The sequence below is a fragment of the Cnephaeus nilssonii genome (genome assembly GCF_951640355.1).
Source record: "Cnephaeus nilssonii genome assembly, chromosome: 7".
In the NCBI taxonomy this organism is placed as follows: domain Eukaryota; kingdom Metazoa; phylum Chordata; class Mammalia; order Chiroptera; family Vespertilionidae; genus Cnephaeus; species Cnephaeus nilssonii.
The window spans coordinates 13,497,090-13,510,710 of record NC_137078.1 but is presented as its reverse complement, the minus strand read 5'-3'; the positions used below and the strand labels follow the sequence as shown (position 1 = coordinate 13,510,710).

The 13,621-nt window shown below is 43.0% G+C and overlaps 1 pseudogene across 1 annotated transcript; it reads left to right on the top strand.

Annotated features, from left to right (window-relative positions):
* Positions 1–4,949: 4,949 nt before the first annotated feature.
* On the top strand, positions 4,950–13,217 carry LOC307102682 (annotated as a pseudogene). Its single transcript has 2 exons — positions 4,950–5,620; positions 13,093–13,217. The product of its transcript is annotated as an uncharacterized misc_RNA (transcript).
* The last annotated feature ends 404 nt before the right edge of the window (positions 13,218–13,621 follow it).

Below are 13,621 nucleotides of genomic sequence, written 5' to 3'. Positions count from 1 at the left end.
GCCCGGTGCACGAAATTCGTGCACGGAGGGGGGTTGTCCCTCAGCCCAGTTTGTACCCTCTCCAATCTGGGACCCCTCAAGGGATGTCCGACTGCCCGTTTAGGCCCGATCCCTGAGATCGGGCCTAAACGGGCAGTCGGACATCCCTCTCACAATCCAGGACTGCTGGCTCCCAACTGCTTGCCTGCCTGCCTTCCTGATTGCCCCTAACTGCTTCTGCCTGCCAGCCTGATCACCCCCTAACCACTCTGCTGCCAGCCTGTTTGCCCCCAACTTCCCTCCTCTGCCGGCCTGGTTACCCCTAACTGCCCTCTCCTGCAGGGTTGATCACCTCCAGCTGCCCTTCCTTGGAGGCCTGGTCCTTCTCAACTGCCCTCCCTTGCAGGCCGGGTGCCTCCCAACTGCCCTCTCCTGCTGGCCATCTTGTAGTGGCCATCTTGTGTCCACATGGGGGCAGGATCTTTGACCACATGGGGGCAGCGATATTGTGTGTTGCAGTGATGATCAATCTGCAGATTACTCTTTTATTAGATGGGATAGAGGCCTGGTACAGGGGTGGGGGCCAGCTGGTTTGCCCTGAAGGGTGTCCCTGATCAGGGTGGGGTTCCCTTGGGGCGTGGGGCGGCCTGAGCGAGGGGCCTGTGGTGGTTTGCAGGCCGGCCACGCCCCCTGGCAACCCAAGCAGAGGCCCTGGTATCTGGAATTTATTTTCCTTCTACAATTGAAACTTTGTAGCCTGGAGCAGAGCCAAGCCTGGGGCTCCCTCCGAGGCCGGCAGCCATTTGTGTTGGGGTTATAATTGAAACTTTGTTGCCTTAAGCGGGTGGGCCCGGCCAGGGTGTGCAGAAAGCTTTGCTTCCCCTGTTGCCGGCGGCAACCCTGGCCTGCTCTCTCAAGCTCCATTCTGCCGCCATTTGTTTGAATTTGTTTACCTTCTATAATTGAAACTTTGTAGCTTGAGTGGAGGCTTAGGCCTGGCCAGGGCAGGCGGAAAGCTTGGCTTCCTCTGTTACCTAGGAAACCTTGCTCTCTGTGGCTGTAGCCATCTTGGTTTGGGTTAATTTGCATGCTTGCTCTGATTGGATGGTGGGCGTGGCTTGTGGGTGTGTCAGAGGTATAGTCAATTTGCATATTTGTCTATTATTAGATAGAATAAGCATCTGTTAGCATCCTGCTCTGGGTGTGGGGCCCATCCTGTGACTGTAGCGGGGTCAGTCATCCAGTGAATAATAGCTCAGTTCATTTCTCCCTGTCAGTATAAGCACAGGGGTACGAGCTACTACAAGGGAGAGGGAGACAGGGACCAGGGGTTATGGGGTCATTGGGTAAGATGTGTGCTCTTACTCAGGTACATGATTGCAACTTTTTCACATAATAGTAAAAAGATATCCTCATAACATACCAGAGCCAGTCCCTGCTTCAAGGGTTGTTCATATATTACCTCATTTAGTCCTCACATCAGTCCTACAAGGAAATAGGCACAGAGTGTAAATAAGCTACGGAGGTCACGCTGCTTGTGAATCAGTCAGACTTGATCTCATGCCTCTGCTTCCGATTGATGTGTTCTCTCTCTCCTGTATCTGGATCAGGATAGATATTTGAATACTGTATATTAACAAATTGAAAGAATTATCTTTTTTCCAGCTGTATGGCTGATAAAGACCAACTGAAAACAACTAAAACTTCTGGAATACATATCAAAAACTGTTCTTTAAAGTGTATCACTGAGCTGCAAATACTAGTAAATGATTCTCAGAGACTAAATAAATAAAAAATATTTAATGGAAATAGAAATCCAAGGATGTAATTCGGGTACTGATGCCACTTTTCACACTTAGGATATTTGCCAAATATTAAGTGGAACTTTGCTTTTCACAGCTTGGGGTGCGGGCAGGGGCAGTAGAATAGCAGGCAAAGCTGGGGGCCTGCCCAAGGTGGGAGTGTGGTGGGAGATGTCATAGAGTTGACACTCTAAAGCAGTGGTTCGCAACCTTTCTAATGCCGCGACCCTTTCATACAGTTCCTCATGTTGTGGTGACCCCCAACCATAAAATTATTTTCGTTGCTACTTCATAACTGTAATTTTGCTACTGTTAATGAATCTATCTGTGGCTCTACAGCAGTGGTCGCCTAAGACCATCGGAAAACACAGGTATTTACATTACGATTCATTAACAGTAGCAAAATGACAGTTATGAAGTAGCAACGAAAATAATTTTATGGTTGGGGGTCACCACAACATGAGGAGCTGTACTAAAGGGTCGCGGCATTAGAAAGGTTGAGAACCACTGCTCTAAAAGGATAGCTTAGTGAGGATGAGCCATGAATGAACCTGTCTGCCTCCTCCTTTCTCCTCCCCCAGATAGCAAGGAAGATCATCCCTGAGAGGAGATACATAACCCCAAGCAACCCTTAGCTGATTCATTCACACAGCCTGAGTAGTCTAAAAACATCTCAGGCTAGAAATTTGTTTGTTTGTTTGTTTCTCCACTATTGAGATCCCCACCAACTGCACAATCTGTTCCTAACATTAAGCTCCTTCCCTTGCAATTCGGTCTTTCTTAAGTGGTCCAATAAATGCTTTCTTTTCTTTAAAAAAATATTTTTATTGGTATTTAGAGAGAGGGAAAGAGAAAGAGAAACATTGAGTGAGAGCAAAATATCAATTGGCTGCCTATTGCACGCCCCTCCTGGGAATAGAACCAGCAACCTTTTGGTGCACAGGATAACGCCCAACCACCTGAGCCACACCAGCGAGGGCATGATGCTTTCTTCCATCATCTGGAAGCAGCCTTGTGGTATCAGTGAATTTAAGATTAATCTCCATGGCCCAGTGTTTGGTCTGCACCTCAAGCTGGAAATTTAAATTGATGTCAAGTTTGAGTGGCATCCAGGTGACTGGCAGAGGAACTCAGTTACGAGGGTTATAAGTTCATGATCAAAAATCACAAACAGGTAAAATAGACAAACAGAAGTGATGGACAGAAGCAGGCCTACAAAGACTTAAAATATTAGGTTTACCAAATAATACAAAGTATGTTGTATATTGTATATTTAAATAAGGGGGATCAAAGAGCATGAGGAAAAATAACTGAGCAGATTGGGAAAAGTAGGAAATGGAATCTGGGAATGGAAAAATGTAACAGAAAGTTTAATGGACTGGCTTAATAGTACACTAAACTCTGAAAAGAAAGGAATGGATACGGGGAATAAGGATGTTTCAGACTTGCAAAAGCAGAAAGACTTTATCACCAGAAGACTAGGCATTACAAGAAAAGATAGGATGTTCTTCAGACAGAAGGAAAATGGTATCACATAAGAATCTAGATCTACACAAAGGGATGAAGATCGCTGGAAATAGTAACAATATGGGCAAATGTATGATTTATTATTATTCAAACCTCTTCAAGAGATCGTTGTTTAAGTAATCATAATATATTGTGGACTTTTATGGTACATGTAAAAGTAAAATGGATGACAATAATAGTTTAAAGACCAGAAGGGAATAAGTATACTGAAAGCATACTATTGCAAGTTTCTTGTACTACACATGAAATTATATGCTATCACTTGCATGTAGACTGAAAAATTTAAGATGTATATATACTATAAACCTTAAAGTAACCACTAAAATAAAACATAATTGTAGCTAACAGATAAAATGGAATAGTAAAAAATATTTGATTAATCCAAAAAATGGCAGAAAAAAGAGTTAAAAGAATTGAAACAGATGGGATGAGTAGAAGACAAAAAGTAAAATGACTGGCAGAAGCAAAACATTGTCTTCAGATATTCACATTATTACATATTAAGCACATTAAATATATACTAAGTGGCCAGATTATTATGATCTCTGAACGCATAATAATCTGGCCATTCAATGTATATCCTATCCTACCTAATAAAATGGTAATATGTAAATTACCATCACTCTGCTATGCCCACAATTGGGCCAGAGGGAGGCGCAGGGGGCGGGACTCGGGGTGGCCGGGGTAGCCGATTGGGCCGGCAGCGTCTGCGCCATGGCTGTGCTGCGGAACAGAAGGGGCCTCTGGGGCAGCGAGCTCACGTCCCGCCGCGGACCATCAAAAGCGGGGGAGCTGGGTGCCTGTCCGCTCCGGCACCAGGCCTTTCGGTCACAATGGAATTAAACTAGAAATCAATAATAGAAAGATCCTTAAAAATCCCCAAATTTTTGGAAACTAACAAGTCATAGAACAAATTTAAAGGGAAATTACAAAGTAATTTAACCATCACTAATCATCAAGGAAATGTAAATCAAAACCACAATGAGATACCACCTCACACCAGTCAGAGTGGCTATTACCAGAAAGTCAACAAATAATGTTGGTGAGGATGCAGAGAAAAGGGAACCCTGTGCATTGTTGGTGTAACTGCAAATTGTTGTAGCCACTATGGAAAACACTATGGATGTTCCTCAAAAAATTAAAAATCTATTTACCAACCTGCTGGTGTGGCTCAGTAATTGACTGAACCAGGAGGTCATGGTTCCATTCCCAGGGCGTGCAAGAGGCAGTCGATCAATGATTCTCATCATTGATATTTCTATCTCTCTCTCCCTCTTCCTTCCTCTCTGAAATCAATTTAAAATTTTCATTTTTTAAAAAATCAACAACAAAAATGAAATTGACCCGTTCCTTGAAAATGCAAATTGCCAGAGCTCACTCAAGAAGAAATAGGTAAGGCCTTCCTATAACAAAAATCCATATCCAGATGGCTTCAGCGGTGAGTTTTACCAAACATTTAAGAAATAATACCAGTTCTGCACAAACTCTTCCAAAAACTCAAAGAGGAAGGAATACTTTCCAACTCATTCTGTGAAGTCAACATTACTCTGCTGCCAAAATTACCCTGGTACCCTGGCCAGACAAACATATTACAAGAAAAGAAAACTACAGAACGGAGTGGCTGACAGCCTGCAGAACAACATGCCCAAGTTTTATTGTGACTGCTGAGACACTTACCCATGACTCTCCATCTGTGAGAAAGACACTGCAGTGGTAGGAAACACAAAGGGGATGTGAAAGACGACTGTCAGAAACGGATGGGAGAGCAGGCTCAGAGCCGATTGACAAAACCACCGCAGCCTTTCAGCAAGGAAACGTACCTCCTACTCCATTCTCCACTCTTCCTCCTGCAGGGGCAATGATCCCACCTCCCCCCAGTCTTCCAGGTCTGCCTCACCCTGGTATGATGCCAGCACCCCATATGGGGGCTCTTCCATGATGCCAATGATGGGTCCTCCTCCTCCTGGGATGATGCCGGTGGGACCTGGTTCTCGGCATGGGCCTCCTGCTCACCTTTCCTACAACTCTGAACAAACGCTGAGTGCTCCAGGAATGAGGCCCCGGTGGGAGGGCAGAGGCCAATGAAGCCTAGGCCCCAGTGATGAGATCTCCCGCCGGTCTCATGATGGTGCCCATGTGGCCAGGAATGACTCAACCTGACATAAGGAGAGAGGGAGCCTCTTTCTGTCAGATTATATTACTTGTCCTACTTCACAGGAGATGGTGGTGCTTTGACTCTGGGTTTTTCTCAGAGCAAGACCAGGAAGACTTGCTCCCTCTTCCTATCAAAGAGAGAATAGTTTTGGAGGGGAGTAAGAACTGCACACTGAAAACTATAGAATATTGCTCTCATAAAGACATACATAAATAAGGATGAATACCTTGTTACAAGACTCGATATTGTTAAGAAGTAATACTTTCAAAATACAGACTTAATGTAGATTCACCTAATCCCAATCAAAACCCCAGCGGGCTGTGTGTGTGTGTGTGTGTGTGTGTGTGTGTGTGTGTGTGTGTGAATTGACACACTGATTTTTAAATCTTTGTAGACCTGCACAGGACCTATAATAGCCTTGAGGGCTGTTTAGAACTTAACAGTATATGACCAAGAGCTTCCAGCTGCTCCGTTCTTTCTCCCTGAACATGACGTGCATCACCAGCCCAAGCAGGACGCCAGGAGGTGCTCTGTGTCAGTATGTGCCTCTGTAATCTGTGAGGTGCATGTCAGCTGAGAGGGGCTGCTGTAACAAGGAACTTAATTTAGGACGTGTCAGTTGAAGTTGGAAACTTATTGTCATTAATTCTTTGGACTAATTCGGGGTTGACTAGTTTTTTTCAAACTACCCATATCTGCCAGTTGTTACCATGTTTCATTATTTCCCACATAAAATTAAAATAAAAATCTGATATAAAAGAGGGTTTTTAAAAGACTGAGTTGAAGAATTTATATGAATAGGGAAACTGACCTGTAACTCTTCAAAGAACAAGTGTCAAGAGGTTCCAGAACACAGAAAACAAAACAAAACAAAACAAAAAACCAAACAAACAAACAAAAAAACACAGAAACTACAAACTACCAAGGCAGTTTTTCTAAGTTTGGAGCAGAGGAAATAGTAACATGGCAAAGGACAAAAAAATCTACGCCTGTAGCATCCCTTTTAAGGAGCCAAGACTGTGTTCAAATTCTTTCATGTAATTTGCTGGGACTTGGGTACCAGAGGGACCTCAGCAAACATATTCTTCAGAATCCAGATTAGGGGAAATTTGCACCTAAAGTCTTATCCTTTGGATACAAAGTTACTGCTGTATTAGATATATCAAATAAAATTATTCAGCAGGAAGTTAAGTGTGACCCACCTATTTCTGAGGAAATGACCAGAGGTTAAAGATGATTATTTTCATCTCTTAAAATTAAAGAAATATTTGTTTTGTTTTCCTAATTCCCGAAGTTGGGGTTTTCTTCCTCCTTCTGGTGCGTTGTCTTTAACCCCATGTGACAATTTCACTACAAAACTCTCTAGATTCTCCAGACAGACAGACATATATGTGTATTTGATCCTTGAATAACTCAGGGGCTAGGGGTGCTGACCCCAGAACTGTTAAAAATCTGTGTATAATTATAGTCAGCCCTCCAAATACAAGGATTCCCAACCATGGAGTTGACCCTTTCAGCAAGGAATAACTTAGGTTTGAATTGCACGGGTCAATGGGAAAAAAAATCTGCATAAAAGTGGACCAGTGTAGTTCAATCTTGTGTTATTCAAGGATCAACTTTATATACATAATAAATATATTTATATATTCTATTTATATAAAAATAAATGCATGTTAATACATTATGTAGTATGTGTAAATATATATTTATATTTAATAAATATATTTATTACTAGAGGCCCGGTGCATGAAATTTGTGCATGGGGGGGGGGTGTCCCTCAACCCAGCCTGCAACCTCTCGCAATCCAGGACAGCTGGCTCCTAACCACTCATCTGCCTGCCTACTTGATCTCCCCTAACCACTCTGCCTGCCTGCCTGATCGCCCCTAACCACCTGTGCCTGCCTGCCTGATCACCCCTAACCTCTCTCCCCTGCTGGCCTGATTGCTCCTAACTGCTCTCCCCTGCCAGCCTGATTGCCCCTATCCTCTCTCCCCTGCTGGCCTGATTACCCCTAACTGCTCTGCCTGCCTTTCTGATCACCTCTAACTGCCTCTGCCTCGGCCCCTGCCACCATGGCTTTTTCCAGAAGACGTCTGGTCTATCCGGTCTAATTAACATATTACCTTTTTATTAGTATAGATGTCTATTTATAAATATTTATTATAGTAGATTGGCTCATGCAATTATGGAGGCTCAGAAGTCCATGAGATCTGTCACCTGCAAGCTGGGACCCAGGGGAGCTGGTGGTGTAGTTCAGTCCAAGTCCGAAGACCTGAGGACTGGAAGAGTCACTGGTATCAGTCCCAGTCCAAGGGCAGAAGACCAATCGCTTAGCTCAACAGTCAGGCAGAGGAAGTGCAGCTTCTCCCTCCTCTATTCATGCCCCAGTGGATTGGATGAGGCCCAGGCACATTGAGAAAGGCAATCTGACTTAGTAAGTCCATGAATTCAAATGCTAAACCCATCCAGAAACCCCCTAGACACACCCAGAAATAATGTTTAACCAAATATCTGGAGACCCCACAATCCAGTCATGTTGTCAATACAATTGACACCCATCACACTCCTCATGAGTTACTTTAGTCTGTAATGTTTATTGAGCATCTGGTTTATACTCAATAGTTATTAGTGGGGCTGTGAGAACAGAACAAATTGATGACACAACTTCTCCTTTTGAGGAAAAGACATTTCAGAAGGACCTTGACCCCATTAGCTTTTGGCTCAAGCTGACACAGAGACTAATACAGGCTTGAACGTGTTGGAGGGGATGGAGCCTCAGGTCAGCGAGGATCCTTTGCCTGAGGAGGAAAGCCACTGAGGAACTTTCTGGTCTTGGAGCTGCTGCTGTCTCTCAGCCCCTCTCCCTCATCCCCTGGGCCCCAACTCACCAGTTTGAGAAGCCATTGCTCAACAGAACACCAACTCTCTTTGGCTAGAAATTGACAGAAGCCATTTTCTTTTAATGAATAATGGAAAAATTTTCTTAAGAGGCTGCATGACAGCTCACCCTTGAACAACATAGGTTTGAACTTCATGGGTTCATTTATATGCAGATTTTTTTCAATAAATATACTGGAAAATTTTTTGGAGATTTGCAACAATTTCAGAAAATGTGCAGATGAACCATGTAGCCTAGAAATATATTAAAAAAATAAGAAAAAGTTATGTCATGAATGCATAAGTACTAGTTTTATTTTGCCATTTACTACCATAAAATATACACAGATCTGTCATAAAATTTTTAATTTGTTAAAACTTATGCACACAAACATAGAATGCACATGGTGTGATTCACAATCAAGAAAAATGTAAACAAAAGTGAAGATGCAGTATTACATCATCACTGTGTAAAATTAACCGGAGTGCATGCTGTACTGCTGCAATAATTGTATAGCTTCCTCCTGCTGCTGCTGCAGTGAGCTCAAGTGCTGTGAGTATCTGCCTAGCAGGACGTGTGATGCTCATCATCTCCAAGTGAGCAGTTAATCTCTCCAGGACATGTTGTGTTGCAGTAAAGTGATCTCTCGTAGTTCTTGTGTCTTTTCACCATGTTCAATGCAATTCTGTGAATGTTGAATGACACCATGGGACCCATACAAAGTGTCGCTAGTGATGCTGGAAGTGCTCCCAAGAAGCAGAGAGCCTGGACGGCATGGCTCAGTGGTTGAGCATCAACCTATGAAGCAGGAGGTCGGGGTTTGATTCCCGGTTGGGGCACATGCCTGGGTTTCAAGCCAATCCCCGGTGTGGGGCGTGCAGGAGGCAGCTGATCAATGATTCTCTCTCAACATTGATGTTTCTATCTCTCTATCCCTCTCCCTTCCTCTCTGAAATCAATAAAAATATATTTTTTTAAAAAGAAGCAGAGAAAAGTCATGACATTATAAGAAAAAGTTGAATTGCTTGATATATACTGTAGATCAAGATCTGCAGCTGCAATTGCCCACCATTTCAAGATAAATACATTCAGCGTAGGAACCACTGTTAAAAGACAAAAGGGAGAAAAACCAAGATGGCAGCATAAGGTATACACCTGTACGTGCTGCCTCTCACAACCACACCAAAACTACAACTAAAAGACAAAACGTCTATCACCCAGAACCATGGGAAAGCTGGCTGAGTAGAAGTTCTACAACTAGAAGGAAAGAAAAAAGAGCATTGAGACCGGGTAGGACGTGCACAGGAGCAGAAAAGCAGAGGTACAGAGGCACGCAAATCGGGCTGGCGACAGGGTGCGCTGTTTTTTTCAATCCGAAGGGAGACACAAGCTCCTGACTGCTCTGAACTCCAGTTTCCGACGAGACTCTGGGGACCCAGACTCCTACAGGGAGAAGCTGGACTGTCTGGTATCGGGTCAGAAAGTGAGGGTGGCTTTCTCACAGAGGTGCATGCAGGAATCATTGTTTACTGTGCTGGGGCGTGGGGCGCGGGGAAGCGGAAACATGGAGATGCAGAGATGGCTGACTGGCAGCCATTGCTGGTTGCCACACACTAGTGATTCCCTGAGACCCCGCCCCACCCAATTTACAAACCCACCCAAACTGTGCGCAGTGGCTTTTGCATATGAATGGCCTGCCCTCTCGCAGCTTAACCTAACAAACAAACTGCAGCTGGTCAGACAGCTCCAAAACTTCCAAACCCCAAGCAAAGAGGAGAAATCTGAAGATCTCTCTGTAGCTCCTGCTGGGTGGCCTCAAACAGTAGCTGATCTGCACCTCCTTGGAGATCCAGGAGCCATTATACCTAGTGGTCAGTGTGAGACAACACCAGATTTCAACTCCTTACATCCATAAGTGACACACTCAAGAGGCAGACTCAGTGATCACCAAAGCCCCACTGAAGCAAGTCCTGCCCCATAAGGATGTCTCCAGCACAGCAGTTCTTCCATTAGAGACACAGTGGGTCCACACAGCCAATTGGCCTGGAGGTCAATTCCTCCCAGTGTACCAACAGCAATCAAGGCTTAACTTCAATAAGACTGTGCACTAAGGCCACAAAGGGGTGCACCAAGAGTGTCCACCTCAGGTGATTGGGGAGGCTGAACCACTGGGCCCTATAGGTCACCTACCACACAAAGCCACTCCATAAACACAGGGAAGCAGCCAAAATGTGGAGACAAAGAAACATGTCACGAATGAAAGAAATGGATGAAAGCAAACTACTGGACATAGAGTTCAAAATCACAGTTATAAGGTTACTCAAGAATCTTCTAGAAACCTCCGAGGAACTTAGTGAGACCTTTAAGGATCTTAATGAGAATTCCAAAAGAATGGAAAAGGACCAACTAGAAATTAAGCATACACTGTCTGAAATAAAGAATATACAGAAATTCAACAGTAGACCAAAGGACCCCAAGAATCAAACCAAAGATTTGAAATTCAAAGAAGCAAAAAACTCCCAACCAGAAAAACAAAAAGAAAAAGAATAAAAAAATATGAAGATAGTGTAAGGAGCCTCTAGGACAACTTCAAGCATACCAACATCCAAATTATTGGGGTGCCAGAAGAAGAGAGAGAGAAAAATATTGAAAACCTATTAGAAGAAATAATGACAGAAAACTTTCCCTACCTGGTGAAAGAAATAGACTTACAAGTCCAGGAAGCGCAGAGAACTCCAAAAAAAGAAGAATCCAAAGAGGACCACACCAAGACACATCATAATTAAAATGCCAAGGGCAAAAGACAAAGAGAGAATCTTGAAAGCAGCAACAGAAAAACAGTTAGTTACCTACAAGGGAGTACCCATATGACTGTCAGCTGATTTCTCAACAGAAACCATGCAGGCCAGAAGGGAGTGGCAAGAAATATTCAAAGTGATGAACAGCAAGTACTTACAACCAAGATTACTCTACCCAGCAAAGCTATCATTTAGAATTGAAGGTCAGATAAAGAGCTTCACAGACAAGAAAAAGCTAGAGGAGTTTATCACCACCAAACCAGTATTATATGAAATGCTGAAGGGTATTCTTTAAGAAGAGGAAGAAGAAGAAAAAGGTAAAAGATAAAAGTTATGAACAACAAAGTGACAACAAATACATATCTATCAACAAGTGAATCTAAAAATCAAGTGAATAAAAAATCTGATGAACAGAATAAACTGATGATTATAATAGAATCAGGGGCATAGAATGGGAATGGACTGACACTTCTCGGGGGGAACGGGGTGTGAGGAGTGCGGGAAGAGATTGGACAAAAATCTTACACCTATGGATGAGGACAGTGGTGGGGGGTAAGGGCATGGGGTGGGGGTGGGAGTCAGGTGGAGGGGAGCTGTGGTGGAAAAAGAGGAACATCGGTAATAATCTGAACAATAAAGATTTATTTAAAAAAAGACAAAAGGAAATTCATGCAGCTGTCACTGCAGCTACACCAGCAGGTGTGAAAACCTTGCACTGTATATATATATATATATATATATATATATATATATATATATATATATATATATATATATATATAGAGAGAGAGAGAGAGAGAGAGAGGCCAGATCATTATGACCACCTGACATTTGTAGGCAAATTAGCCGTACACTGCATCGTATGGGATATGGAAGCCGAAGGCCTGTTCGAACACCTTTGCTGTCTGCAGTTACCAAGATAAAACGTCTCCAATTCGCACAGGAACACAAGGATTGGACAGTCGAGCATTGGAAAAAAATCATGTGGTCCGATGAATCACATTTCCAGTTGCATCATGCAGATGGCAGAGTGAGAATTTGGTGGAAACAGCATGAAAGCATGCACCCTACATGCATGAGTACAACCCTTCAAGCTGGTGGGGGCAGTGTTATGGTTTAGGGCATGTTTTCCTGGCATGATTTGGGCCTTTTAATTCTTGTGGAACATCTAAATAGCACAATATACCTAAGTATCATTGCTGATCAAGTTCATCCTATCATGCTGATGTCATATCCCAATGGAGATGGCTTCTTCCAACGAGACAATGCGCCATGCCATGGTGCTCGTATTGTGCAGGAGTGGTTTCAAGAACATGAGGGAGACTTTACCTTGCTTAGGTGGCCCCCACAATCACCAGATCTCAATCCAATTGAGCATTTGTGGGACGAAGTTAAAAGAGCCATCAGGCAGCTGGTTCCACAACCATCAAATCTCACAGAACGGGACAGTGCTATTCATCAGGCATGGTGTCAGATTCCTCGCATCACCTTTCAACATCTCATAGAGTCAATGCCAAGAAGAATCGTCACAGTATTGAAGGCAAAAGGTGGCCCAACGAAGTACTGATGGGGTGGTCATAATAATCTGGCCACTCAGTGTATATTTAACATCTATAACATCTATATATATTTAACAGCCATAAAAATATTTTTTAATATCTAGTCTTTTTTTTTAAGTTTTCGTTGATTTGAGAGAGGGCGGGGGAGAGAGAGAAACATTGATTTGTTGTTCCACTTATTTATGCATTCATTTGTTCATTCTTGTATGTACCCTGACTGGGAATCAAACCCACAACCTTGGCATATTGGTATGATGCTCCAACCAACTGAGCTCCAACCAAGTGAGGGCTAAAAATATTTTTTAATCTTGTATTGAAAATGCAGCTTTTATTGTATTGGGTGCAGGATTGCTGTAAGAAGCGCCCACCTATAAGCTCTAATATGATTCCAGAAACTGTGAAGTCATTATGTGACAACTTGAAACAGAAAGAAGATGAAAGACCTAAAGCCAGAGAATTCAATGCCAACAAAGGATGGTTTGATCATTTTAGCAAGAGGCTTGACTTAAAGGTGTGAAGATGACAGGAGAAATAGCTTCTGCTGACCAATAGGCAGGAGATAAGTTCCTAGATGCTGTTAAGAAAATCATTCAGTGGAAAGGATATTTACCTGAACATGTTTTTAATGTGGACAAAAGTGCCTTATTCTGGAAAAAGATGCCACAAAAGACATTTATTAGTAAGGAAGAGAAGCGAACACCAGGATTTAAGGCAGGAAGAGATAGGCTAAGTCTACTGTTTTGTGCAAATGTAGTTGTGTTTATGATCTGGACCAGCCTTATCTATAAAGCTGCTAACCCCTGAGCCTTGGAGAGAAAAGATAAACACGAGCTGCTAGTCTTTTGGCTATATTACAACAAGAAGGCCTGAAGAACTAGAACACTTTTTTCTGGATCAGTTCCATCAATGTTTTGTCCCTAA